At 39.4% G+C, this 27673-nt stretch overlaps 1 protein-coding gene and 2 long non-coding RNA genes across 6 annotated transcripts in view; 2 read left to right on the top strand and 1 right to left on the bottom strand.

Moving 5' to 3' along the window:
* The first annotated feature begins 299 nt into the window (after positions 1 to 299).
* LOC135298794 (uncharacterized) lies at positions 300 to 17759 on the top strand. 4 transcript variants are annotated; one of them, XR_010360825.1, is made up of 6 exons: positions 300 to 1200; positions 2491 to 2579; positions 3927 to 4012; positions 14940 to 15002; positions 15126 to 15206; positions 17530 to 17759. It is a non-coding gene; the product is annotated as an uncharacterized LOC135298794 (long non-coding RNA). The 4 variants fall into 4 exon arrangements; XR_010360823.1 differs by having other exon boundaries at positions 15100 to 15206; XR_010360822.1 differs by lacking the exon at positions 17530 to 17759 and having other exon boundaries at positions 15100 to 15321.
* Positions 17760 to 20238: 2479 nt separating this feature from the next.
* Positions 20239 to 27673, bottom strand: part of LOC135298793 (uncharacterized) — a 41332-nt gene continuing 33897 nt past the window's right edge. Inside the window, exons 5-7 of the long non-coding RNA XR_010360821.1 lie at positions 26280 to 26349; positions 20923 to 23142; positions 20239 to 20825 (exon numbers count right to left, since the gene is read on the bottom strand). This is a non-coding gene — a long non-coding RNA (uncharacterized LOC135298793). The remainder of the gene's footprint in view (positions 20826 to 20922; positions 23143 to 26279; positions 26350 to 27673) is intronic.
* The window catches only part of SMAD1 (SMAD family member 1), an 81014-nt gene continuing 75488 nt past the window's right edge, over positions 22148 to 27673 (top strand). Inside the window, exon 1 of the mRNA XM_064416728.1 lies at positions 22148 to 22246. The gene's annotated coding sequence lies outside the window, so the exon portion shown is untranslated. The remainder of the gene's footprint in view (positions 22247 to 27673) is intronic.

The following is a 27673-nucleotide window of genomic DNA, read 5'->3' as shown; positions in this document are numbered from 1 at the left end:
TCAGCTGGGCCGGAGCGCCCCGCTCCACCTGTGGGGCGCCACGCGAAACGTTCCTAAGCGCGTTCCTGACGGGTCCATTCCCTTCTTAGCGAGGCAGCAGCCCGGGGAATAGGTGTGGGATGGGACAGGGGACACGCCGCGTCACGCTGGCCGCAGGGATCACGCCACAGCCACACGGTGTGGAGGGGACATCCCAAGCCATGCGCCTTGGAGGGATCGCCCCTCAGCCACACGGGGGGATCGCCCCACGGCCACACGGGTTGGGGGCATCACCCCTCAGCCCCACGGCATATCCCACAGCTCGTTGTGCTGCCAGAAGGAGAAGCTGGTGCCCTCGGTACCTGTGTGCTGGCGCGGTAATTGTGTATATTTCTGCAATGTGACCCATACACAAAGTGTGTTCTCATATTCCGTTGCTGTTCCTCGGAAGTGGTCTAGCAGACATGAAGAAATATGTGGAATGCTTGTAAAGAAATAGTGGGAAGGTTCTGAGTATGCAAGTGCATAGCAAATGCAAATTCGAATTCTTTTTCCCCTGACTATAAAGCTTATTCAGGCTGGAAGCTCAAAAGCAGCATGGCCAGCAGGGCAAGGGAGGGAGTTCTGCCCCCCTGCTCTGCTGAGAGCCCCCCTGCAGTGCAGCACTAAAAGGGTGTGGAGCTGTTGGAGCGAGTCCGGAGGAGGACCATGGACAAGCTCAGAGGGTTGGAGCTCCTCTCCTGTCAAGAGAGGCTGGGAGGATTGGGTTTTTCAGCCTGGAGAAGGTTCAGGGGAGACCTTACCTGCAGCCATTCAGCACCTAAAAGGGGCTACAAGAGAGCTGCCAAGGGATTTTTTACAAGGGCCTGTAGCAACAGACCAAGGGGACATGGCTTTAAACTGAAAGAGGGTAGGTTTATATTAGACACTAGGAAGAAGTTCTCTACTCTGGGGATGGTGAGGCACTGGCAGAAGTTCTCCAGAAAAGGTGTGGATGCCCCATCCCTGGAATTGTTCAAGGCCATGTTTGGTGGGACTCTAAACAACCTGATCCAGTGGAAGGTGTCCCTGCCTGTGGCAGAGGTGCTGGAACTAGAACCCCTTCCAACCCAAACTGTTCTATGATTCTGTGAGTCAGCTGTCCTGGCCAAGCTCCCTCCCAGCTTTCCATGCACTTCCTCACTGGCAGAGCATGAGACACAGAAAAGTCCTTGACTAAGGGTAAGCACTACTTAGCAACAACCAAAACATCAGAGTATTTTTCTCATACTGTATCCAAAACAGAGCACTGTACCAACTACTTTTAAAAAAATGAACTCTATCCCAGCCAAAACCAGGACATCATGGCAGAGGTGTTGGAACTAGGTGATCTTCAAGGTCACTTCCAACCAAAACCATTCCATGATTCTGTGATTCTCGGATCAGCACTCAAACACATGATCAAGCCAAAGAGTTTAGGGGCATTAATAAATAAATACTTCAAGCTAGCTAGCATGAACATTAATAGTGGTGATAAAGCCTAATGCTTAAGGGAACACAGTTTAAAAAAATAAGAGGGTGATCTGGTTATAAAAAAATATTTTAAGTTGCCTATTTGCTTAGTAGTCCATGGTGAGATTTGTGTCCTGTCAAACCCCAGCCTGAGAGACAAAGAATGTTAGAGTTGTCCCAACCCCTTCTGAACGGAATCTGAACAGCCTGTTAAAAGTTTTAGTTTCATTCTTCCATGATTCCATTTTATTTATGGATGTCTGTGTATGGACAAACTTGGATTTCATTCTGCTGATGAAGACTAGGCCTGGATTTCATGTCCCTCAGGCAGAATAGAGGTTCAGTTATAGCAGCATATAGTATTGGTTGCATTATTCCTGCATGCTATTTATAGCTGCCTGCATCTTTGTGCTTTATGTGTGAGCCAAAGGTTGTACACTCCCAGGATCTGCATTCCTTCAGTGCGTCTCAGGGAACTACAAAAAATGCAGTCTGCTTCACTTTGAAATAATCATTCCTTAAAAATTTAGTAATCATGTAACATTTTTCCTTCTGGAGAGCTCTGGTCAAGGCCAGAATTTTAAAAGATTTAATGCCATATCAGATTCAAGGTGCTCAACATTCAGCTGGGCAGCACCCAAAAAATGATGGGCTGATGGCACGGGCAGCAGCTTAGTATCTCTGCACAATAGAGCAAGCAAAAGAAGGGCTGGTATGAGTTTGTGGAATGAATTCCTGTGGGAACAACTAATTAATGCTGTCCCACATAGAATGAAAAAGGATAAAAGGGCTGCATGTGACACAAGGGTCACACTTCTAAGTTATACCAGAAATATTATTTATGCTGCTGTGAAAGGTGTGTCTTCAGATTCTGGGCAGAATATCCCATTGCAGTCTCTCATTTGGGGAAGAACATTTTCCTTGGTTGGGTTTTTTTTTTTTAGACAAATGGTTACCATTCAGTATAACACAAATGACAAAAAGCATGTTGTGGTAAAAGCTGTTCCTTTCACCCTTGAGGGAACACTTCATAACCTGTCTTGAAGATGTTGGTCTGAAGATTTGTAAAGTCAAGAGCTGCTGAGAGTGGAGGCAAGAAGGCATTTGAGGTAAATTGAGGCTTTTAGAAGCTTTCAGAACTCATGAGTGGTACTATAAGCACAGAAGGAAGATGGCAGAACCATATCAATTTAAAACAGCATTTTTAGTGGTGTAAATGTAGAACATGAGTAGCTGGCTGTGAATTGGGGGCTATCACTTTAGGTAATGTGAACGGGTAGGTACATTGTACTAAAAAAGTACTATTTTCACAGTTTCTTTATGCTGCCAGAGCTTTGTATAGGGTTTGTGTGGCAAGTTTTTGGCAGAGGAGGCCCACAGGGGTGGCTTCTGCAAGAGGCTGCCAGGAGCTTCCCACACGTCCAAGGGAACCAATGCCATAACCCTGTTTACAGAAGTAACTGTGTGACTGCAGCTAGAAAAAGGCAGGAGTCTGGCAGCAGTGTTTGCAGAAAAAATATTTCCTGTAGCTTGGAATGAGTAAACAGTAACACTTTGGAGGAGTGCTTTAAATCAGTTGCCATGAATATTACTCCTAAGCCAGTGAACAGAAAAGTGTGATTTAAATGATGGTTTATATTAAATTACAGTTGTATTGTGAATTAAAGACTGATTTTTCACTGTTTGGTAACCATTAAAACGTGCTGATTATGGTCTTCATGCATAATTTACCTTTTTTTTTTCTAGCAAAGAGGCTGTAGTATAGTTACATACATCTGAGACATTTCAGATTTTAACATAACATCTTAATTTGTACATACATTTCACTGTTTGGGAAGATGAGGACTGTTTAATTTCTTTTTTTTCCCTTAGGTAGTTGTTACACATTTACTTGTGGTTCATCCCAGACTCCTAGTGGTTAAATATAGGATTTGAAAGAAAAAAATGAGGGAAAAAAAACCTCTTTATAGTTGCTTTTAGTTGAATAAGATAAATGTATTTGGTCCTTCTTCTTAAGGAGATTCTCTAAATATGTTTTGCATTGAAAAAGCTTTTAGTAAAAAATGGAAGTATACTTGCAGGAAGAGCACGTGATTTGTTTGATCTCTCAGTCATTCTAGTGTGTAGAACTAGTAGAGATCATCCTGCACCTCTTTATGTATTTATGGATGGAAATAATGAAAAAAAAAATCAGCAGAATCCATTTAAGTGAGCTGGTTGAATGAACAGAGGTGAAGGAAATACTGCCACCTTCTTTGCAGAAAAAGATGCTTGTCAGAAACTGGTTCAACACTTCAGCAAACCAAGAGTAATCCTTCAGCAGCTTGAACAGAAAGTCCATACTGCTTAATAATGCTACTTCTGTAGTATTAGTATTATTTTATTTTGCAAAGCAAACATGTTTAAATTTTAAATCAACCAACCTGATTGATTTTATTTTTATTATTTTATTTTAGAGACCCAGAGAAGTTACCAGGGAAGAACCTTTTTTTTTTGCCTTACATTTAAATCAGGGACAAAATAAGAATCTTCCAGAATCCAGGTACTTTTCTTCATGTGTATGGAGGCTGTATGTGATGGGAGGAGCCTGTCTTTTAACAAGGCAGGAAAAAATATCATTCAAATATATAAATCTCTAATATTGCAGCAGAATATTTATTCTTTGAAGTGTTTTGGAAGGGGCAGCAATTCATAGCACTATCAACTTTGTTTAAAATAAGTGCAAGTGCATGAAATGATATTCATTAATAAAATCAGCATAAGTCATGTTAGTAATAGACATCTAGTGGTAAATGGAAAAAAATACAAAGAGATGGACTTTGTAGGGGTCAATCTTGTTGAGTAATAAGATTTTTTTTTTTTTTTGGGGCATTCCAGCTCTAGCCTTCTGTCGCCTGTGCCGTTCTGAGCCCCAGAACAAGTGAAAATGTGTGGCGTGCAGGGGCAGCGGTTTCCCTGTGGCTGACGAGGCCGGGGTTGTAGTTCAGCCTTTGGTCGTTAGATGCCGGCAGCTCCCCGGGCATGTCGGGCTCTGGGCTTTCTGACGTGTTCAAGTGCGAGGACAGCGCACCAGGGACTGGTGTGCTGGTAGTGGAACACAGGCAGTGCACTCCATGCATGCTGGCCGACTCCAAAAAAACCCAACCACAATTCCACTCCCCCCAGAAAAAATCTCCAACAAAACAAACCAAACCACAATAGAAAACGGGGTTTTTGACTGAAAATGAAGGGTGCAGCCCGGCTCCGGAACACAGGGCTAAATGATGTCCATTTCTCTGAGCTCAGTGTGTCCCCAGCCACTGTGCTACAACAGCTCTGAGGTGTAAATAAAGCAGCAGGGCATTGCCAGGTTGTTCTCCCATTTGTTCTGCCACTGCCAGCTGAGCACAGGCACAGAAATGCACTCTTTTGTTGGCTTGATGCCACGAGAGGCTCTTTGTGTGCATTAGTGGCTCCCTGTGCTGTGGCAAGGTCAAGTCCTGCTGTTGATGTGTGCAGGGACAGAATTGCAGTATCTGCTTGTGATTAGGGTTATGCAGAGGAGTGCCACTGCTTTGCTGAAAATACCTCTATGATCCTAGGTTCTGTCAGCAACTGCAAGTAATGCTCTTTGAAACTGTAGGTTTGCCACATGCTGTGTTGCATTTCAGTGGGATGCAGGCCTTCTGCACATTTTCAAGTGCAACATTCACGTGCATTTTGTGTAAGAGTATTAATTCAGCTGATGGTGACACTTAGGGGCATTTAAACTGGGTATGCCTCTACTGCAGAATGTTTTCAGTGATAAGCCAAATTAACTAATAGTGCATTAACTGAAAAGGAAAACAATTAAGTAAGGCTGCCATAGTTAACAATGTGCAGTTCCTCCTTAACTGCAGACCTTTTAAGCCTTTTTTTCATCTCAGTCTCAAAGCACAGAACCTCTTGAACAAGAGCTTCCCTATCCATTTTGTAGATGAGGAAACTGGAACAACAAAGTTTGATGATATGTACACGATCATGCAGGAAGTGTCTGATACATCTGGAAATGAAGCCGGGGTGGGTTCCTGATCTCTGTTCTCGTGCCTTCACTGCCACGTTAATTTCTCCATTTGCTGTACAGCTTTTTATGGTAATAGTGGTGTTGCTGTTTTTCACAAGACAGTCTGAGCTGGTGTCCAGATTAGAACAATGGCCATGACAACTGTTTTCTCTTTGATAAAGTACCATAAAATGCACAGTGCTTTCAGGCAAGCACATGTGTCAGCAAAGAGTGCAATGCCTGTTCCTTGACTTAAAAGTTTCTTTTGTAAGCATGGAGTTCAGACTTCACAGGATGCTACTCCATGGACTTGCACTGTTTTTTTCTGAAGTCAGTGAGGTTGCAGCTGTATAAGTGAAGTCTGAATTTTGCCTTCTAGTTTCAAAGTAAGCATTTAATAATCAAGTAGACATCAGAGTGTATGTTATGCTGGCTTTTAACTCAATGATATGCAGCACTGCAGCTGAGAAGGCTTTCATTGCAGCTATGTCTCAGCTTGACTTGTAAGGTTGCTAAAGAATGTCTTGTTCTCGTGCCATATTTGTCTTGCTCCTTTTTTTTTTCTTTTTTTTTGTAATTTGTTTGCTTTAGAGAACAGAACCAGACGTAAGCATCTGTTTCTGAATTAGGTTGGATATTTTGGGGGGGATTTGGGGGTGTTTTCACCCACTGTTACAGATGGTTTCACTAAAGAACATAACAGTTAACTGAGAAGCCCAAGGTGATTCAGTGAACTGATCAAACTTCCTGAAAATGTTAAACTCTTCTGGCTCCTTGTCTTTTAAACTTGTCTAGCCACTAAATCATATTGGCTCCCAAATGAAACGAAACTTTGGGAACTGGAAGTCACTTTTCATGCTGTTTAATTGCCATTCTTATGTGGGAAAATTAGTGTAAAAATCCTGCCTGGGAATGCTACCAAAATTGTTTTAATAATGTTAAACAAACTCTTTGCATCAAATAATTTATTATCTGTTGACAGTAATTCACACAGGGTATACGTAGGAGAAGTTGAGCATGTTTTACTGGACCAAAGCAGGAGTGTGTGAGGTGATGTTGTGTGGATCTGCCCAGCAGAAAACAGATGCTATTTTAGAAAAAGACAACAGTTTCTGCCAGTGTAAAAACAAAGGGGAAGAATTCTCTCAGAAAGCATCTTTTCTTGTATAATGATTTAAAAAGACAAATATTTCCAGTTACTCTAATTTTTTCTTTCCAAGAATCATTTAAAGACTTTCTTCTCTCTGTGATTTTTTCCTTTCCCGTTCTTTCTGTTCCAGTTTGGAAGGTGTTATGATGACCATGACAATTTGAGGCAGTAAGTGAGGAAAGGTTTGTGAGGAGAATTGGCTATTAGACTGATAGAGTGGTAAAAAATGACCATACTTTACGGCACAGGTGTGATCTGAGGAAAGATTTGTTTGTTCAGTATCTTATCTGTGTTTGTTACTGTGTCACCTGATGTAATAACAGGAAAAAAACCCAAAACTTGACTTTTATTTTCCATTTGTCTGTCCAATTTCTCTGCCCATCCTCTGTTTTCAACTCTGAAAACAAATGATGAAAACAAATGGAGACAAAATATAGAGAAAGTTGAAGAGAAAAGGAATGCTAAAACATTTTCATATTTATTCACGTTGGAGGAGGGGGTTTGTTTCCTTTTGGGAGAGGGAGATGATTTCTAATTGCAAAACATTACTTAAAAACAAATGAAAAAATGCTGCTGCATTAATGAATTTTGCATATAAATTTATGTAAGACAAAACCCATTAACTGAAAATATATACCTCAGTTTAAAGCTGAACTCGCATCTTTGTGTCTTTTGGAAAATATCATTTTATTTTGCACACCAACTTTTAAAACAAATTATATGTCCTTCAGTTATGTGGCTTACAATGTAGCATTAGCTACTGATGTAAAGGTATTTGCCCCCATTTCTTCGTATTTCTTTTCACTTTCTTAAAATACAAACTGTTTTATGTAAATGCTTCTCTAAAATGGTCTACAGGCTTCTTCTCCATGAAAAATTTTCCTGATTTGCTAATAAAGGGAAGATAAAGAGATGTACTCCAACCTGGACTGACAGCTGTTGCATAATTAACTATTCCAGGATAACAATTCTTGCTTGGATAGGCTTTTCCAGAACAAAAAATCAGTTTACTCAAAATAATAAATCTTTTTCCAAAGTAGAATTACTCTTCACTGATTAGGTTCTTGTGTGCTGAAATAAAATACTTACCTGAGAATAGGTGTATACAAACACCCCCTTTGTAACAAATATTTAGTTAGTTTTTCTGGGGCAGCTGAGGCAAGATGTTGGCATCCCAAGGTTTTCAAACAAGGGGAAATTTTGTAAGTTTTGACTGAAACAAGTACCTACCTAGCTCGTTGTATCATTCCTAACTCACTGAGACATGCAGTATGGAATTTCAGAACAACAATTGGGAGATATTTCTCTACAACAAAATATTGTGGTTCAGGTAGAGATTGCTTGACTTCTTGTTGAGTAACATTCACATTCCATTCTCTTCAACACTATCTTATTTACTCTAGCCACAAACTCAGCTGATGTGTTTGGCTGGTACCATTCACTTCTGCTCTGAGTCTTGGCCACTGGAATTTTTAACATTTCCAAAGGGGTTTCCAGGGGTTACAGACTCAGGGCCCTTCCTGCTGACCAGCAGACCATCATCTCATCCAGATATTAGTCCAGTGCTCAGGCAGCAGAGTGGTGACTGAGGGAGACAGAGAGTGTCTTCTCCTGCTAGATTAATCACATAATTGTCTGTCAAATTACTCAACTTTCCTCCACTGGCACTGGAACTGAGACTGTCTCTATTCCTGCCAAAGAGTATTCCCCTATCTTTGGCTGTATTTTAAGCTTTTCCAACTTGTGCAGGCTATCTCTGCCTATTATTTTTCTGACATCATACATTTTGCTGTCAGTAATCCTGCAACACACAAATAATTTGTTTTTTATGTCTGTAATTTATGCTCTAGAGTTGAGTAAATTGCTGCAGTTCAGACCCAATCCAAAGTCTAATTAAGTCATTGGAAACATTCCAGTTGACTTCACTAGGCTTTACATCAGGCCCATAAGTAGTACTTGCCTGCCACTGAGTCAGAACTTATAAAAGACAAACAAAGCAGAACACTTTTTTTACCATTCTTAGTCAGAAAATGCCAAGGTAAGAAAAAACAGTAAAAAAGAATCTGACTGTAGTTTAAATTGCAACTCTTTCAGCTGCTAGTCCTAAATAGTGCTTCATTCAATTTAAAAAAAATTTAAAAACTATTTAAACATCACTACATTAAAGGATTTATGAAAAAGTTTCTTTTATTTATTTCTGGGGTTTTTCTTGTATTTTAATTGCCTATTTAGTGGATTCTACATCATGCTAACATGAGTAGAGTTCTTGTGATTGCTAAATGCTACTTTTATTTTCAAAGTCTCATTTTATATGTTGTGGGCATCAAAGCGCTGCAGGTAACACCAAATGTGTGACTCACCTGATGAACAAGAAAAATTGAATAGATAAGAAAAAAAACCCAGTATTTATTATTTCCTCTACTGAATCCAGGTTGCAGTGTGAGAAACAGGCACTCTTGCTCCTCCTAGAAATGCTAACAATTGTGCAAACTGTTAAACCTCTCTTGGAAAAACTGAACTTGAAATGTTTAAAAGAAAAAACCCACCACACTGATTTTTTCCCCAGGGGTGCAGCAGATTCTGTAAGGTAAACAAGCTGCAGCACTGTGCTGTGGGTGCAGGTGGCTAATTAGTGCTCATCCCTATCTTTAATCCCAGGGGAAAGGAGAAAACCTTTTAAATCTCTCTATCAAAAATAGATGTAGTCAAGCTTGAAATGAGGCCATGACAAGCTGACTGTGGAAGCTGTGTGAACAGTTAATTCAATTAGATCTTTAATGCAAATATCTTTGGAATACAGTTACATTTGCATATCCCTCAGCTAGGACTTAAGTCAACATTTTTAGTACATTTTTCAGCATCCACTGAAATTAAATTAATGAAATATTTGTGAAATGTAACTTCAGCATCTAGAAAACAACAGATGAAAATAACATTTATGAAATAAATAAAAAAGAAGATTAACTGAGTTTTAGGGTGCCAGGGAAGAATCTGAAGAAACTTCCAGAATCCAAAGAGCTGGATTCTCACTATTCTGAACAGGTCATATGAAGTCAGATTCACAGATTTAATTAGGTATCTCATTTCCTTTGGGCTTCTCAGTGATGTTATAAGGATCTGGTTCCTAGCTTTGCAGCTCTTGGTTCTGTGGATGTTTCTCTCAGCATGTCCTCAAAAATAGGAATAAAAGGGGAGGGGAGGAGGAGAGCTTTTAATGTTGGATCAGCTCTCTGCTCTGGTTTGTTACTCAGCTCTACAGACAATTGTAGAACAAACAGGGCGTGGGCACAGGCGTGGAAGTGATCAGGGATGAGGAAAGGGGGCTGGAAGCACTTAGCTCTGCCCGTGTGAGAAGTGGCCTTGGAGCCAGAGAGCCTCATTTCCTCAGGCCTCATCTGCACCACAAAGTTTTCCAAGCAAAGTTGCCTCGTGTTCCCACAGGAGTTTGTAAGCTGGCAAAACATGACTCTTTCTCTGGGTGAAACTTCCCACACCACAGCAGCCCTCAGCCACCAGCCACTCTGCTCATGACACAGCAGCAGTGGCATCCAGGAGCTCCTGCCCCAGCCCATAGCAAACATGTTTTAAACAGTCATTTTTTATATAGGGGTGCATATCTAACAGGTCTTCTGAGAGGTGATGGCAAAGTGTTCTGCTTTTATAGATAATACCTATTTTGTTCCATTTTTCTACGGAAGTGAGCCCTTTGCAGTCAGATTGTTTATTACTGGCAGTACACTGTAATAATCTTTAAATGCTTTCTATCAGGAAAATCTTCCATTTAAAGACATAGTTATTCTATAACTATGTTATTATATACTATTCTATAACTAAGTTATTCTAACTTGTAAGTCATAGTTATCAAGTATGAAATACCCAAGTTTAAAAAAAAGAGAAAATATTTTCTATTCCATTCACATCTGGGAATGAGAGGAACAAGAGAAAAAACGGGATTTTCTCTCTGTAAGCAGGTTTCCAGAATCTAATTTCATTTCATTTGGGAGACTTGTCTGCTGGTGTTGTAGCACTTACACTGTGTGTTGACTGATACTGCATTGCTTGGTAACTGTTTGGACAGGAAAAACAATATAGTACAGAAGCAGAAACACCTGCAGTAAACCAGCTTTGTCCACACAACAGCAGGAAATCCTTGTGAATGCAACAAGTGCACGAGGTAGATACCATGGCAAAGAAGCCAAAACCAGGGTAAATATTTTGTGCTGATTTCCTTAAGCAAGGTACTTGGATCAGTTGCACTCTCATGTGTTTAAGCCAACAACATGTTTCTTTTCTGTGAGCACTGACAGTGGCATGTGGTTATGCAAAGAGGTCCTAGCCAGAGAAAGCAGAGGAGCTGAATGAAAAGTCTGTTCCTGTTTCTCACCTCAATGTTCAATCAAATACACTAAATGGAGAGAATGGATTTTATTTTTAAAACTTTATTAGCTGTCTGAAGAGTGTCTGCTGCACAAATAGGATGACTGTTTGCATTTTGAAACTGGTATTTTTTTGCTATATCAGTTCAGTTCTAGAAATGCTCACTAAGATTTGCACAGGAACAAGTCCTAAGTCCTCACAATGTCCTTATTTAGTGAAAATTGGAAAAACGAGGCCACGGCATACAAATGTGTATGTCTGTACTAATATAGGCTAGGCTAAGGCTTTTGCAAACTTTTGATAGTAATTCTCATTCTGATGGCAGGTGCTGAGAACTGTGTGGAACAACAGTCCAATTTGGAAAAATAAGACCAAAATATGCATAATTTCAAAATTAGGAAGACTTCTGCTCTTGATTTACCTTATTACTCTTCTTTATGCAGTAACATCAGTAAACACACTGTCATGGCAAATTTTATCTCAATCATAATGAATGTAGCTCTCTCTTCATCCTTGACTATAGCTATATAAACCATTATTATCAAAAGCACAGAAAAAGCTAAGAAATCTTTTCATATTTCTTCACTGACTCCATCCTCATCAAAATATGTGATCACTGCAATCGGAACATAATTTTCCCTGAGGTTGTAATTTCTGGCAATTTTGTGTTTAAGACCTCTTTTACACACTGATCAGATTGGCCCTTTATTTCAACTAAAAGCCCTCATTCTGTGATTCTGTGATTATATAAAAAACCTTTTTCTTAAAAAATTCTAAAAATCCTTTAGAAATTACAATAGCTACTGTTGATAGATATGGGATGTAACACTATAGAATAACTATTTTATATGAAGAAAAGAGAAACAATGAAGAGGCAATTCAACCCTGCAGCACTAGCCCTTCTTTACTACCAAATAAATCTTTACATATACTTTCAAACACCACTTCTATCTAGACTCTGCAAAATTTGAAAATAATGCAACTTTAGACTGAGAAATGTTGTCCCTGTCAGCTGTAGTGAGAATAATGTACAGGAAAAGGTGATGTAATGATCATATCACTTACATTATTCTCTCCCTAATGAATAATCTTCCACACTAAGGATGAGCTCACTTACTATTATTGGAGCCACATCTGTAGGCCACAGCACACTGCTGAATGTAGCAGAGTTTGGTTGCTGTGTAATCTGCCTGTAGCTAACACTTTCCATTAGAATTGCAAAACTATTATATGTACTACATATGGAGTAAATTTTTCTCATGAGGAATCAGACAGAATCAAAGAAGCAAAGCTTTTATTCGCAGCAGTTGTACTTGGGATTCACACACTTCCTAAGCACAGCTCTGTCTTTCTTTGAAAACCGGTCCCAGACTATTATTAGTTTGAAATATCTAAAACATGTGATGAATGTTTTCTCTTCTTGTTTCAGCCAGAGCTCACATGATTAGTATAGTAGTCTACGTTTGATTTCAAACTAAGGATAGAAAATCTGCTCTATTTCCATTCCTGTTCCTTTTTGTACCTTCAATGCAGACAGTCTGTGTGCTCAGTTGTGCAACTGTGTATCTGACTTATGTAATGTGCTTTCTGTAAATGATGAATCATATTCTTATTTATACCTGGTAATATGAGTACGGCTGGGAGTCAGTTTGGAACGCAAGAAATAACATAATTAGAGCCACTGAGTAATGTAATTCAGTATTACAAATGTCTTGAATACACAAGCTTTTATTAATATTAATGAAGCAGGAATGGACAAAGAAGAATACAGTGTATGTAGAAAGTCTAAAATAAATAGTCTGTCCCATAGAATAGGCACATTCCCTTATGCTGTTCTCCTCATGTATCTAATGTAGTCATTGCACTGGGGTGGAAGGAATACTGGGAACATTTTAGGCTCCAGTTCAAGAAAGGGTTAAGCATGTGCTTAAAATGACATGTGTTTCTATTGTTTTGCTGAGTGCAGTACTAGGAGCAGAACATAACAGACCAGATTCCCTTTTTGTGCTGGCAGTGCGTGTGTCTGTGGGAGCAGTGTTTCTATGGGTAACTATAAATTTCTCATTTAAGTAGGAATAAAGTTTTTTCATTTCAGTATTTTGGCTCTGTACTCATCAGTTAGAGAAGTCAATTTTCATTAAAATTTTTGAACTAAAAATATATCAAGGATTTCAAAGGAAACTTGAAAACCATTTCTCTTCCAAATATGGTCCTAACACTGGGATCTTTCCCCTTAGCTAAACCGCTTGTCATCACAAATCCCAAACTAGACTTACATGTGTGTGCCCCCATGTACACAGCACGCCCTTGTGCAAGCAGTAGTTACACCATTTCAGATTTGAGAGGTTTACCTCCAGGGGTAGCGATGGCCCCCTCAGGCTGCCCCACACTGACCCTGATGTCCCCATTGTCACAAGAACTGACGCAGCTCCCAGCCCACCTCGACTCCTCCGTAGCACTCAGGCTCCTGGTGTTCCCTCGAAGAACGAGCCTGTGCTGTCCCTGTGAGTTCAGGTGCAGTCAGTGAAATGCTGGCCTGATCTGTGGCCCAGATATGCAGCTCTGTGGAGAGTTCTTCCCAGGTGACTCCTGCTGGAAGCTGGGGCAGCTTGTCACATTTGTGCTGAGGTCTGTGCCAGCCTCAGGACTTGCCCAGCTGTGCTAACAGAAAAGTTCCCTGTTTGGATTCTAATAGCCCAGGAAATACCATAACTCCTTGAGGATTGCCTGTTATCTGTCCCTGTGGTTATCTGTGGGAATGAAGCACCAACAACTGGCATTAGTGGAAGCTGGGCCACTCACTGTGAGGACATTGAGGGGCTGGAGCGAGTTCAGAGAAGGGCAATGGAGCTGGTGAAGGGTCTGGAGCACAGGTCTGACAAGGAGCAGCTGAGGGAGCTGAGGATATTTAGCCTGGAGAAGAGGAGGCTAAGGGATGAGCTTTTCACTCTCTGCAAGTGCCTGAGAGGAGTTTGGAGCCAGGTGGGAGTTGGCCTTTTCTCCCAGGTAACAAGGGACAAGATAGCCCCAGGTTGTGCCGGAGGAGGCTGAGATTGGACATTAGGAAAAATATCTTCCCCAGAAGGGTGATGCCAGTGGTTCCAGGCAGTGGGACAGGCTGCCCAGGGAAGTAGTGGAAGTGTCCCTGGAAGTGTTCAAAAAACATATGGTTGTGCCACTTAGGGTCATGGTTTAGTGGTGGACTTGGCAGTTCTGGCTTAACAGTGGGACTCGATGATCTTAGAGGCCTTTTGCAGCATTATCAATTCTCTGATTCCATCATCCTATGTGTAGAAATTCTCATTTGCTTACTAAAATTTGACCTGGACTCATTGCAATGCAGTGACACTTTGTCTTCCTCTCTTATGCTTAACTGGACATCTTTCTTCTATCACTTCCATCATAAAACATTTTAAACTTTAATTTTTGGGATCTTCTAGATTTACTAATTGGAGCCTACAATGCTTGCCTTGACACATTTCATAAAGATTTTTTATGTTCTGTTTCTATTAGCTCTCTTTCTCCTAGCTGTCTCCTCACCATTTCCTTTGAGAGGCATCAAGATTGTTCCTCTGCCCTATTTCAAGACCTGAATAATTCTACAAAATTAATGCATGATGTCAAGTATGGGTAGAAATAAGCCATTATGTCCCTCATCACTATATTAGTCATTGATTTATTCAGCTCACTCTCAACCTTCATACAAATATATCACATCTTATAAAATTTCTGTCTGTTGCTATTTTTAGTGGATAAATATCAGCCAACAAAATAAACATTTCCATTCCATAGTATGAGATAGAATGGAGGAAAATATATTTGGTTACTCCCATTTATTTCAGTTGTCCAAGTGTTTTTTTTTCTCACTGTTTGTGTCTAGTCTTTGCCTGTGTAGACATATTTCTATAAATTCTGGAACAGGTCAGTTTTATTTTGTGAACTGCAACAACAAGTGAAAGCATCAGCCCCTACGCTGACAAGCCAGTGAGTAATCTTCCCCTCTCTCATCCTGCAAAATATGCAGATATTGTGAAAATACAAAAATATAGTGCATTTTTTCAATTACAATATATTCTTTCAGAGAATGTGAAATTTCTATAATTGCAGCAATGGGCACAGTAAAACAAGAGTACAGACAATTCCAGTTTGCACAAAGTGAATGGAAGTTTGTTTCCCATAGTGCAGCAGGTAAGGAAAACACATAAAACCTCTTTGTTGAAAAGGGATGTTGTTTCCACATCTCTTACAAAAAGCACTTGTTTTGTAGATTTTCTTAGTTCCACTAAAATAATCAGGCCCAAGAAGGGTGAATTGCATGCAAAATAGAAATAAAACTCTTTACTGTAAAGAAAATAGTAAGGCAGTAGAAGTATAGTGTTCTGAGACACTGGTCAGGCTGCCTTTGTACCCTTCAGTCCTGCTTCAGCATTTACTGCCATGCCTCATTTCCTTTCTCAAAGCTGCAGCAATCCTTGAAAGGGATTTGTTTTCCCCTTTTTGATTTGACATTTTTGAGTCAATGCTTAATAAACTGGTTTAATAGTCAGTTTAATAAACTGAATGACTTACAAGAACCATGTGATGAGGACGTGCTTCTTTAGGAGCATCTGACACTGAAGTATCTGCCATGCAGCCTGCAGTTAGTTGCCTGTTTAGGAGACTGCTTACTGCCTCTTACACTGCATAGTAAAAGACAGCCCAAAAAATAATATAAATCATGGGAATTTTGGGGTTGCTGTAAAAAGAGGAGAAGTTCTTTCAAGCATAAAAATTATGAGTTCAGCTGGATTGTTTTTCCCTGTAAGAATCCAGATTAAATTCGTTTCTGAAGTAAATCTAAATGGTTTTGTTTGAAAATCGGATTGAAAACCTCCACATCTTGCATGACTTAAGTGCTTTCTTGTATCATTTGTGTTCGACATACCACAAGAGTCAGACACTTTTGTGTTCATGTTTCAGTGAACACAGTACTCCAGATAAATCAGTATTTACACATGAAGTGTCTTCACAGTTAACGTTAAAAGGCAGCTACTTCTGGGCTTAATCGTGGTTATCAGTGCAAAACCATGGGACAGCTAGGAGAGAAGCGAGGTTCAGCTCAATGGAATACAGTTTCCCAGGCCAGATTTTCCTTGTTCACCTTCCTTTCAATCACAGAGTGCTACAAGTTGTCTCTTTTCCTGGTATGGAACCAGCTGTATCCTGCTACATACATGGAATCCACTAGGCCAGGACACAAGGGATACAGTGTCCAGCTCAGTCATGCAACAGTATTTGCCATAAGGAAACTGAAACTCCTCAGAGAGAGAAACATGATTTTCTCTACTATCTCTCTAGGGCACCTGAGAAACATTCCAAATCATCCCACCAGGTTTTCTCTGTCCGATATGGACTTCTTAACCCAATGCCACTATTGGGAATATACAAGAAGGTAGATTCTAACAAGCAAAATAGCAAACACTTAATGAGATATTTCACAACAACCAAACAACACACTGCATGCCATTCTACAAGCTAAAAATTATCACATTTCTAATTTCAATACTTCTTTTCAAATTATGCAATAATGCAAAAATAGTTTTGATTTCCAAATGAAGTAGCTTATTAGAACAGCTGGTTTCACACACAAAAGCTGTGAATATTAGCTTTGAGTGAATTTCACACACAAAAGCTGTGAATATTAGATTTGAGTGAATATTATTAGCTTTGAGTTCTACTTTTTCCAATGCTTTGAGATTCATGACTAATGTATGAATTGTAGAGAGGATGTTTTATAGATTTTATTTAGCCTAATGTATAAATTTGTGATTAATTCTTAAGTTCACTACTGGTAAACATCCATTTGCCATCTTTGAGAACAAATGTTTCAAGTATCAGAAAATTAGCTGTAATTTTAGCTGTATGATACACAGCTAAACCTGATACACCAAAAATACAAATATTTTAGCTACTGTTAAAATTCCCTATATTACAGATAAGTAATCTGGTGTGCTTTTCCATTTATATGATGCATTCTAATAATTGGAAACTTAAATATATACATTTCAGTAATTTCTTTTTCATTTCACATTCCCCTAGAGTTGTAACTCTACTTCTGACTGAGAAAGGATTTTTGAAGCCAATAGCACTAAAATCCATGCAGCTACTGAAAATATTCTCCTCTCTCCAGCTGCAAAGCTTGCTGCCTAGTGCCAGAGCATTAATAAATCATGTAAAAGGGACAGTTAAGGAACAACTTGACAGCTTAGGAAGCCCTGTCAGCCCCTCTGCCCATGGGTTCCCTATTGATGTCTGCTCCAGTGGGCCAGCTCAGGGCTCTCACCAGATGTGATCAGCCGCCTTTCCCACTCGGGGCACTGGGGACACAGAGAGCCCATTCATCCTCTGCACCGTGCATGGGCAACTCCCACCCCCCAGGCAGATCCCCAGGCAGCTCAGACCCCATCTGGTAGCCATTCAGATCATGTGAACCCAAATATTATTTGAAACTACTTCTTTCTTCTCTCACTAGGCCCCATTGTTGTGATGAGACATCACAGCTGATGTGAAGCCCAGAACTTATTTCACGTTCCAGCATTAGCAGCAAACAGTATTGTGAGCTTCTTCCAGCCTGCTCAGAAGCTTGGAGGATGCTTGAATGTGGAAACTGCTAAATTTCCTCAAAAGTTTAAATAAATGGATACATTTAAGTAACTGTAATATAATTTATTTCAAAAACATCTGGGAAAGGAACTGGGTGATTATTAACCACTTTGGTTACCATCATCAAAGACAGCTGGCAGTGAAAGGCATCTAAATTGTAGTTCTGTCCTGGTGTTTAATGGGTTACACCAGAGTAGGAGCAGGATAAATATTTCCATCCCTGGGCAGCAGTATCTTTCACCTCTCATTTTACAAGCTGGCACTGCATTATAGATTACAATAAATGGGAGGAGCTAAGCAGATTTTCCAGATACTTCTCTGACTGACACTGCCTGTGAATTATGCTACATTATGTAGTATTTAAACTTACTTACGTAACACCAAGTTCCCTTTAATTTTACTCAATTTGTCAATATGATTGCCGTAGAAATAGATCTGAAAGCGGGAAACATATGATATAATCAGAAGAGAAATGAGTCATATTTGCTGCCCTGAGGTCTAGCCTGACCTATTGACACCATACACTCAAAGATCTTAATTAGCTGGTCAATTGTAAAGTGCATCTCTTGGTACATGTGGAGTCTTCAGCTGTGCACAAAAAAAAAGGATTACATCAGCCTGATTTGGTTATGAAATCAAAGGGTAGGATTTTTAACTAAAGGTTAACTAGGATTGCTTGGATTTAAAAAATGAGACTTTATAAATACAGAGATAATTATAGTAGTCTTATGTGAAGTCTGAGAAACAAATGCCTTCTTTAAAAAAAAAGGTGAATCAAGGACCAGAAATTAAGGTTTACAATTCATAATTTATCTACCTTAGATCTTTCATCTAAACACAGGAAAATCTTCAGCTCTCCAACTCCATTCTAGGTAACAGTAGTCTCCTTATAGACAAGGAAAGCGCTAGTCTACTTGCATAAATGCCAAGAAAAAGGTCCTGAAATGTGTAACATGAAATCAGAGCTGCCACTACCAAGTTTCTTCAGGAAAACACCTGACTTTAATTAATTCCCTGAATACAAACTCAACAAGTCTGCTTTTCACTGAGGCAGATCTTGAGCTTAGAAGTGTCCTGTTATCAGATGCAGCTCAGTGCAAGGGAAAACCAGTAAAAAGGGTCAGAGTTTACATCAAAACGAAAGCAAAAGCTCTTAGGATGGTATTCCAACATAGCCAACTCCCCATCTCAATTTTGATGTCAAATTTGGTTAATTCAATCCTATCCCAATCCTAAAGTGCATATGCTTTCCCATGGTGCCTCAGTATATGACACAGTCTTGCATATTTAAAGACGTTTAAGGCAAGATTAATAACTGGCTGGCTCTTTGACTTTAAATATACAAGGGTGTTTCAGAGCACTCTACTGAACTGCTGTGAAACTTCAAGCACAACTAAACCCTGCTACACTTCACTACTGCTGGTGCACTTAATAATAAGCCACCAGAATCCTCAAGTCTGGTGCCAGGATCACTTCACTAACCTAAACTCAGGGCTGGTGCCAAAAGGAAAGATCCTGCTCTGCCTGAAGGTATGCATTTCCACAGCTTCCCTCAGGCTTGACCTAGGCACTGGAGCAGCCAGGAAACAGGCCAGATGACAAAATGGATGTGGCTTAAAACCATCTCACTAGAAGAGAAGAATCCCTCACAGAAAAAAAAAAAAAAAAAAAAAAAAAAAAAAAAAAAAAAAAAAAAAAAAAGTGAGCTGGAGTAGAATCCTTTCTGTATAATATAATGATCATGTGGGCTTTTTCTTTTTTAAGACACAGGTGGAAATCTCCCTGGCAAAAAAGGACCTGTGGGTGCTCAACAATCCCTGACCATGAACCAGCTGTGCCCAGGTGGCCAGGAAGGCCAAGGGCATCCTGGCCTGGATCAGCATCATCCTGGCCAGCAGGAGCAGGGCAGGGATTGTCCCCCTGGAGTGGGCTCTGGTGAGGCCTCACCTCAAGCTCTGTGTCCTGTTCTGGGCTCCTCACTAAATAAAGTCACTGAGGGGCTGGAGCGAGCCCAGAGAAGGGCAGTGGAGCTGGGGAAGGGTCTGGAGCACTGGTCTGATAAGGAGGGAAGTCACAGAAGTCCCCTAACTGTGTGGAGCAATGAGCAATGGCATGCGAGTAGATTCTTTTTTTGAGAATGTTGTTGCAACATAAATTTGTTTTAAAAGGTACTGTAAATAAAAGAATATTTTGCAGAGGCCTATAAAAGTATAATTCACAGGATAAATGTTTCAATTGAGTTAATATAAAAAGTAATCTGCAATATTAGGTCATAAATGAAAATGAACATATAGACACTTTTGTCTCCAACTACTCCCAACACCAGAATATGAGACACTTTGGCAGAGGCCTATACAAAGAATAATCTCTCCTCCAAAAAGCTCAAGATAGTGATAGTGGGAATCCTACAAGCCAACAGTGGGAACAGACTCATCAGTATTTGTATGGGCACGCACAAAGTCTGTCTGTGCTAAGCTTGGCTGAAGCCACCGCTATGAGTCACTCACAAATTTAAACAAAAAGTGTTGTGGAAGATTAAACAGAGACTGAATAAGGAGTTCACAGTCTTCACCATGTGTATTTAAGATCCTGTTCATTTTACTACAGATTGACAACATGAACAAAACAAGGGAGCATTTAACAAGTGTTGAAGAAAAATGCCTTCACTGTTCCAGGTTTTGCCTCATTCTCCCTTCTACTCCTTGCAGCAAACTGAAGGCATCTAAAATAATTTGTTTAAAGTAAGTGTTTTCTCATCAAAAACTTTCTTCACATTTCACCAGCTATGTTGATGTAGTAGAGAACAAAATTTAAGATGTGTTATTTGGAATGGTTATTGACAAATATTTTGAAAATTTAGGTCTCTTGCCATCTTTCTTCCTCACTGAAGAAAGCAGAATATTGAGAAGGAGTATCTCCAGGTTTGTCAGTAAAAGGACAGTAAGAAGGAGGATTTCTGTCGGCTTTATACAAACCAAAGAGGTAGCAAGCAATAACAAGTGATACAATAGCTGTTATTCTGTTACTTTGCCAATATGTGCTGGTAGTTTCAGAAGGATGCAGAAAAAAAGGGATTGATTCTTCACCCTTTCAGTTCTGGTTTTATAGATCTCTGATGTTCAAGGCCTGGTACTCATTTTTCAGAAATGGAGGCTTTCTAGGTATCTAGAATAGATAAAAAAATAACTACAGTTTAATATACTAGAAAAGGATTCTATCTTCTTTGCCTTTTAGGTGACTGTCTAGTTAAGTTGGTACTTACACTGTGGATGTTTGTCAGTTGCCCCTCTGGAAGTAGCAAATGCAGGAGATCGTTCCATTATCTTGTAAATTAAATTACATTGTAGTTAGCTGAGATGTGACACCGCCAGTGTACTGCAGCACGTAATTCAATCTGATTTCATTTTTCTCATCTTTGTGTGCCACTTGTAAAATCCAGCGGTATTGCCAAGCTCTTCAAACACATTTCCAGCAGCAACATGAGCTGAACAAGAGCCTCTCATTCCTTGACAGACTCCTCAGGCAGCTGCGTGGGTGGCTTTGGAGTTTCTTTGTGGTCTTTCATGTGGTTGAGTTGCTGATGGGCTGTTTTGTCTGCTTTGCCCTCCTGGGTATCAGTTCCCTTTGATTTTGAGGAATTTACACATCTTTATCCGAGAATATAGTTCTGGGTAAAACTCTTCTAAATTATGCAGAATCTACTTCTTTGTTAGAAAAGTGTATCTTCTAATCCATGACCTGGATTACAGTGGGACTGCATAAAACCTCAAAATCTGACATTGAACATTTGATTTAAATTATTTATTTACCCATTTTTAACAACAGGCATCCTTATGACAATCTAATTATAGTTTATGAAATATCAACAAACAGGAAATAGAAATTAAATGTTTTCCTGTATATGTTCAAGAGATTTGAAGAATACTCTTGGTTTTGTTTTTTTGTTTTTTGGGGTTTTTTTTTGGACTGGCTGCAGATTTTGTCTGTTTAGGGGCACTGTTCCTCTCTACCTGACTGCAAAAATAGTACCACATGTAATCACATTCCCTCTTGCATTTGCTGTTTCCCTGCACATAATAGATAACACAGAATTAAACCACGTAGTTAATATGCCAATAAAGATTTTTTTTAAATAGTTAAGATTAGTCCTGGGCTCCTGAAAATCTTTGCTTTGAACTGCTGAAGTGTGACAAACTGTTAGATGTAAAACCTTGGAGTGTTTGTCACCACCTGATAGCCTGTTACCACTTGTTACTGAGCTGGGCACTGGTTTTTTCCCTGAGGGTGGCTGTTTGTCAGGGAAGCTTTATCACAGCAGGGTTCCTGACACAACAATGTTTACCGTGTAGCAGGAACAAATAAGTGCTCCTGGCATCTGCAGATAAATATGGAGAATGTGAACAGCGATGACAGAAGGAGAATGTATTTATGATAGCTCAGCTAATTAGTATGATTAAATTAGAAACAGATGGGATAAACTGCAGCATACAGCCTAGTATTTTTTTTTACTCCGAGTTATTTTAGTTCACAAGATATTCTGAGTGAAGTGGAAGAAGCCTCTAGACTGAACAAAGCACGCTGTTGTGGTGAGTAGGATGACACAGTAAATCTTTTTACCACTAAGTCCTAGGCTATATTGTTCTAAGTCTTTATGATCTAGAGATACAGGAAGCTCTCTGACAATAGAAATTATAGCAGTGAGCATGAGAATATGTTTATTTCTCCCTGATAGACTTACTCTTTTTCATTGGCAAAACTTTATTTTGGAGCTCTGTTAAAATTATGATCCCATAAAGTGGTTTTATATACCAAGCATAAATTTTCAATATACTGGTTTTTTAAAAAAGAAAAAAGTCACAGTAAAATAAAAAGCCCTACAGAACTGATATTGCAAATGAGTACATAACACATCTCTGTCATATCAATGACAGAGCTGGTTCTGTTCATCCATTAACTACATAAACTGGAATTTATTGAAAGGGTTGCAGCAAAAAAGGTGGGTTGCAGGTCTGCTTTGATGTGCCAGTGAAGCAAAGGCTTATCTCTGTCCATTTCACACCATGGAAAAGTTTGTCTGGTTAAGGAGAGTACAGGTGAGAGCTACCTAGAGATGTCTGGGGCAATGCTGGCCCACGGGAAGCAGGCAAAGCTAAGGTGAGAATTGTGTCTGTTTCTGTCACAGATGATAGAGAGTTGCCACCTTTGTTCTCCATGGGAGTAGTTTGACCTTTTGACCAAATCTATCAACCAAATCCATGATAAAACGCTGTTGAGCTGAGCATGGTTATTATAATTTGCTGCTTGGTAGGCATGGTCTCTTTTCCTTTCATGGAGCAGTGAAGAGAGCAGAGAGGAAAAATGGGATCCAGAATTAATTTCTCTGTGTGAAAGTGCCTCTCAGTGCTTTGTCTGATAAATAAATCAGTTTGTATTCTGTCCATCCACCTTGTAGAAGGGAAGTTCCTTGAGCCACTCTCTAGGCCTAAAAGAGGTGAGGCATGGATGAGAAAAACAGACTCATCAGCTGCTACATCAAAAAATGGAAAGGAATTAGCAGAAATTTTATACTACAGTGGTTCTGTCTGTATTGATGATAATTTCACCATTTACCATACAGACTGTTAAGAGAATATTGCTTTTCAGTAATGGTACAAGGCAATTGGATTTGGATCTGTCAAATCATGGCTACATTAGATATTCAAACACACCATCTTGAGTCTGAATTTTTCAATCTCTTGTGGTGTTTTTTTTCAGGCAGATGTTGTAAATTATCTATAAAAATATTAAAGGCAGGCAAAAAATGCCTTCTGGTAGTTTTAGTGTGATGTGGAATCCACACAGACTTGCTCACACTGACACTGAAACTGATATGACTCAGCAAAGATCCTGAAGTAACTTGAAATGATTTTCTGCTGCCATTTGCCCACTTCTTGGCTTACAGCCTCAGCCACACATCTTATTAGCTTCCCAGAAATCTGTGAAGTATAGAGCTCTGATGCTTTCCCTCAGCTACAATGAGACGTGAGTGCTTTAACCATTAGTCTCCTTTAGCACACCAAATAAATACGGTCTAGTGAATTTGAATTAGGAGACTTGTCAATATAGAGCTGCAGCACCTTGGCAATTTAGAAGTAAAATTCCTATGATGCTCATAAAGAAACTTCAAGGAAGCCAAAATTTTGCTCTGTCTTTTAAATAAACTTGTCTATATCACTGGTGAGTTATCAAGTGTTGCTTATTGAATGCATAAAATACTGTCTCCAGTTATGGTAAAACATGCACACTATTTTAATCAATATTGAAAGTGGTTATCGAGAGGATTTTGACTGTATCTGCTGACAGATAAATGTGCATGAATAATGTACACATGTATGCTTTTACTGCTCTGCCAACTTTCTCTTCTGTAAGCATAGATGCAGCTAATACCAAGTAGTTGTACAGAAAGCAGGTTTTTGCTCCTATTGTCCTGAATTGCTTGTATATAAAAATCTAAAAAGCACAGTCCAAATCATGGCCTTCTACTCAGCAGCTACTTCAGTGGGGCCATGTTGTTAAGGAGCTGAGTTAGAGCTCTGTGATAAAATAACACTAATTTGTTTCCAGCCTGATACCTGCCAGCACATAAAGTGTGTGATAGCTGATGATGATCTGCTATGAAAAATCAAATTCCCTTCCCCTCTGTCCTCACAGTAAATTGCTGACAGGCTTTCTTGATGCTCTCCTTCAAGTAGAAAAGCTGCAAGTATTTAAAAAAACACTTATTCTTGAGGGAAAATAGATTCTGAAAAGCAGGGAGTCGGTGAGCATAAGGCTGCTATTTGGAAGCAGTTTGCCTCACCGTCTGTGTGCGTCCCAGCAGTGTGAGGAGAGGCAGGCTGCTGTGTGTCAGCAGTTTACCTCATCAGGAACCCAATCCCAGGGGCTATTTATTGGCCTCGCTCACAGCAGTGGTCAGGACACGAGTCTCAGCACTTTTTATAGTTTTGGGTGGAAGGACAGAGCTGCTGCTGTGAGGGAAGCCCAGTAAGTATCTCTGAAAAAATCTCTTATCTCTATAAAGTGTCTCTTGAAGCTTAAGTGTTAAAGAAGTTGAGCCCTTTACACATGAGCACAAGGTAATTTTTTTTTTCTCACATCAGGGGACAGACTATGTTAGAGGAGAGATGTAGCTGGAGTCCAGGAGAGTGCAAAGTGCTTTATCTTTATAATTGAGGCCTACTGGTTAGGAGAAAGGAGGTTGTGGTAGTGCTGCTTACTAAATTTGCCCTCCTCAAGGATATCAGTCTAATATTTTTCTTCAAAATTTTCTTTTTGATTTTTTTATTTATGACAGACTTCCAGGTGTCCTTAACAAAACAGACAATTTCCTTACTTTCCCTTCTTGTTTCTGTGATGGTGACTACATCATAGCTCTTGTGTGATAATTCCTGAGATTTTAACATGGCTAGAGATTAAGTCTATTCATGTGCTTGCAGTAGATTATTCTTTGGTAAAATGACAATATTTGAGCTAACTGGCAAGTATATTATTGTTGCTTGTAACACGCCTGGTAAACTAAATATACCTGTGTGGGTTACTTCATTCAGGATGAAAGGACATAGTCTCAAGCTGCACCAGGGGAGATTCAGGTTAGACATCAGGAGGAATTTCTTCACAGAAAGGGTGGTTAAACATTGGAATAAACTGCCCAGGGACATGGTGCAATCACCATCCCTGGAGCTGTTTAAGAAAAGTGCCATAGTCTGGTTGACGTGGTGGTGTTCAGAGGTTGAACTCAATGATCTCGGAGGTCTTTTCCAACCTAATAGATCCTGAAATTCTCAGATTCTTTATTGTAGGCTGCTACTCTGAAAAAAAGACTATGAAAATACATCTTGAAGGAATTCTGTGATAGAGGAACTATCTTGCAAGTCAGTCTTGGTGAACAGGAGAAAATCAAGAGCTTACTTTAGTGAGTGAGACAAATAACTGGAATTCATAACAGAAGGAGCACTTGGGTTAATCCAGCATTCACTGTATATAGAAGTCACTGAGCAAAGATGCAGCCATACACTTCCTTTCTTATAACTGATGTCAAACAGTCTGCTGTGTACTAAAGGATGTCTATTTAGCCATGAAGGCCTAGCTCAGCCTTCCCAACACCTAGAAGGTAGGTGGTTTATCCCACCAGGATGCCTGTGTTAGGTACTCAGACCCTGGGTGGTGTCACTGGAGAGCCAGAGCTCCGAGCAGAGCAGTCACTTTGGTGACCGTGTGAGTGGAACCTGCATGTGATGGGGAGCACCCCTGCTTAACACCACTGCTGCTGTGTCAAGTTTTAGAGAGACCACGAGCCCCGCACATTTTGGCTGGCAATACCACCTTTTCCATACAACTATACTTCTACCCCTTTTTTTGTTTTTTTGTACTTAGTCTACATCTCTTAGAAACTGAAATTTTCTATGGAGCTTCTCCATCTTGCAAACATAATGTTTGTTGCACCTGCAACAAATGTTTAGATGCATCATAGATCTGGGTGTATGTTATCTGTGGTTGTAAAACTTCCTTTGTCTAGGTACTACAATGTCTTGGGGTCTTTTTTCCCATCTGAATACAGTAATATATCACTCTTCAGCTTACCTGCTCTCTATATGCCATGTACATATGTTCTCAGTTTTCTTCAGAGGGACTGACTGCCTTTTCCAGTGCTCTGCAAGTCAAGAGATACAGGGATAAGTGGAGGTTGATGAATTACACAAGATGCAATAACATTTCTTTCTATCTCCTCTTTCAGTGGCTTCCAGCTCTACTCAGATAATCAATGTATAACAAATCTTGTAAAAATACTAACACTGGTAATGTAATTTTTGAGATTTAGAGCCAATGCTCCGCCTAAGGTAGCTTGAGGCAGTAATACACAGTTCCTTAGGTACACTTTCCAACTATCAGTATCCTTTCTTAATGTTAATTTTTACATAATTGCTTAAGAATGACAATATACAATTACTTAAGAAAAACAGTATACAATAAACACTGAAGTGTTTATTACAAAAAGAACTACACTGAGGAGAGAGCTACACTGACAAGTCTGGAAACAACCAGAAATACAGACTTCTGTTTCATATGGTAAAAATTTTTCATTTAAAGCAGAATACCTAAGAATTTTCTTAGAACAGTATCTAAGTCCTGTATAAACTGAAATAGCACAAAGTGGCTGCAAGAAAGATTTTAGTAGAAAAGATTATTAGCAACTGCTATTCCTATGGCTGCATGAAACTGGAAACAAAGTCTAGTGACTTTTTAAATTGTTTGGAATCAGAAGGGCCAAGGTCTCCTCTTATCCTCCGAACAAGCAGTTTAAAAGAATATTTATCATTATAAAGAAAAAAAAAATGTATGGATACGAGTTCTGCATGACACAGCTAAATTACCTGACAGCTATTTCTGTCTCTGGATGTGTGTTTCTGATACCACTGCTCACTTTCAATAATTGTACAAATAAGTTTTGGTTTATTCTGCACCTTATTCAGCTCAAGTGAAAGGTAAACTACAGAGAGGATTTGCATCCATAAGATTGAAGGGTTTATTTCTCTCCCTTTTAAACAAATTCCCTTGCTATCAATGATACCAATTCAGAAAACAATATGAATCTGAGTATAAACTTAAACATTTTAAATCTAATGTCATTAGCTCCAGTTGATCTCAGGCAGGTTTTTTTAATTATTTGCTCAATAGGAGATGAAGTTCTTAGCTATATTAGGATTAATATGCTTTTCACTCTGAGCTTTTCTAAGCAGTTAATCCTATGCAAAATCCACTTTCACACTCATGATAGCTCTTTTTTTTTGTTGTTGTTGTTTTTGGGGTTTGTGTTGGTTTTTTGGTTTTGGTTTTTTCTTTCTTTTTTGCAAGAGCTTTTTGACATTATGTAATTTATGTATCTAAAAATATTGGGATGCCTGGTTGGCTGTTACAGGCTTAACCTTATTGTTGAGTTTGGTTATGTGCCACAGGTAATGGAAACAATATAACCA

This window comes from Passer domesticus, chromosome 4, assembly GCF_036417665.1.
Source record: "Passer domesticus isolate bPasDom1 chromosome 4, bPasDom1.hap1, whole genome shotgun sequence".
In the NCBI taxonomy this organism is placed as follows: Eukaryota; Metazoa; Chordata; class Aves; order Passeriformes; family Passeridae; genus Passer; species Passer domesticus.
The sequence above is the reverse complement of the archived record's forward strand: the minus strand, read 5'-3'. Positions and strand labels throughout refer to the sequence as shown.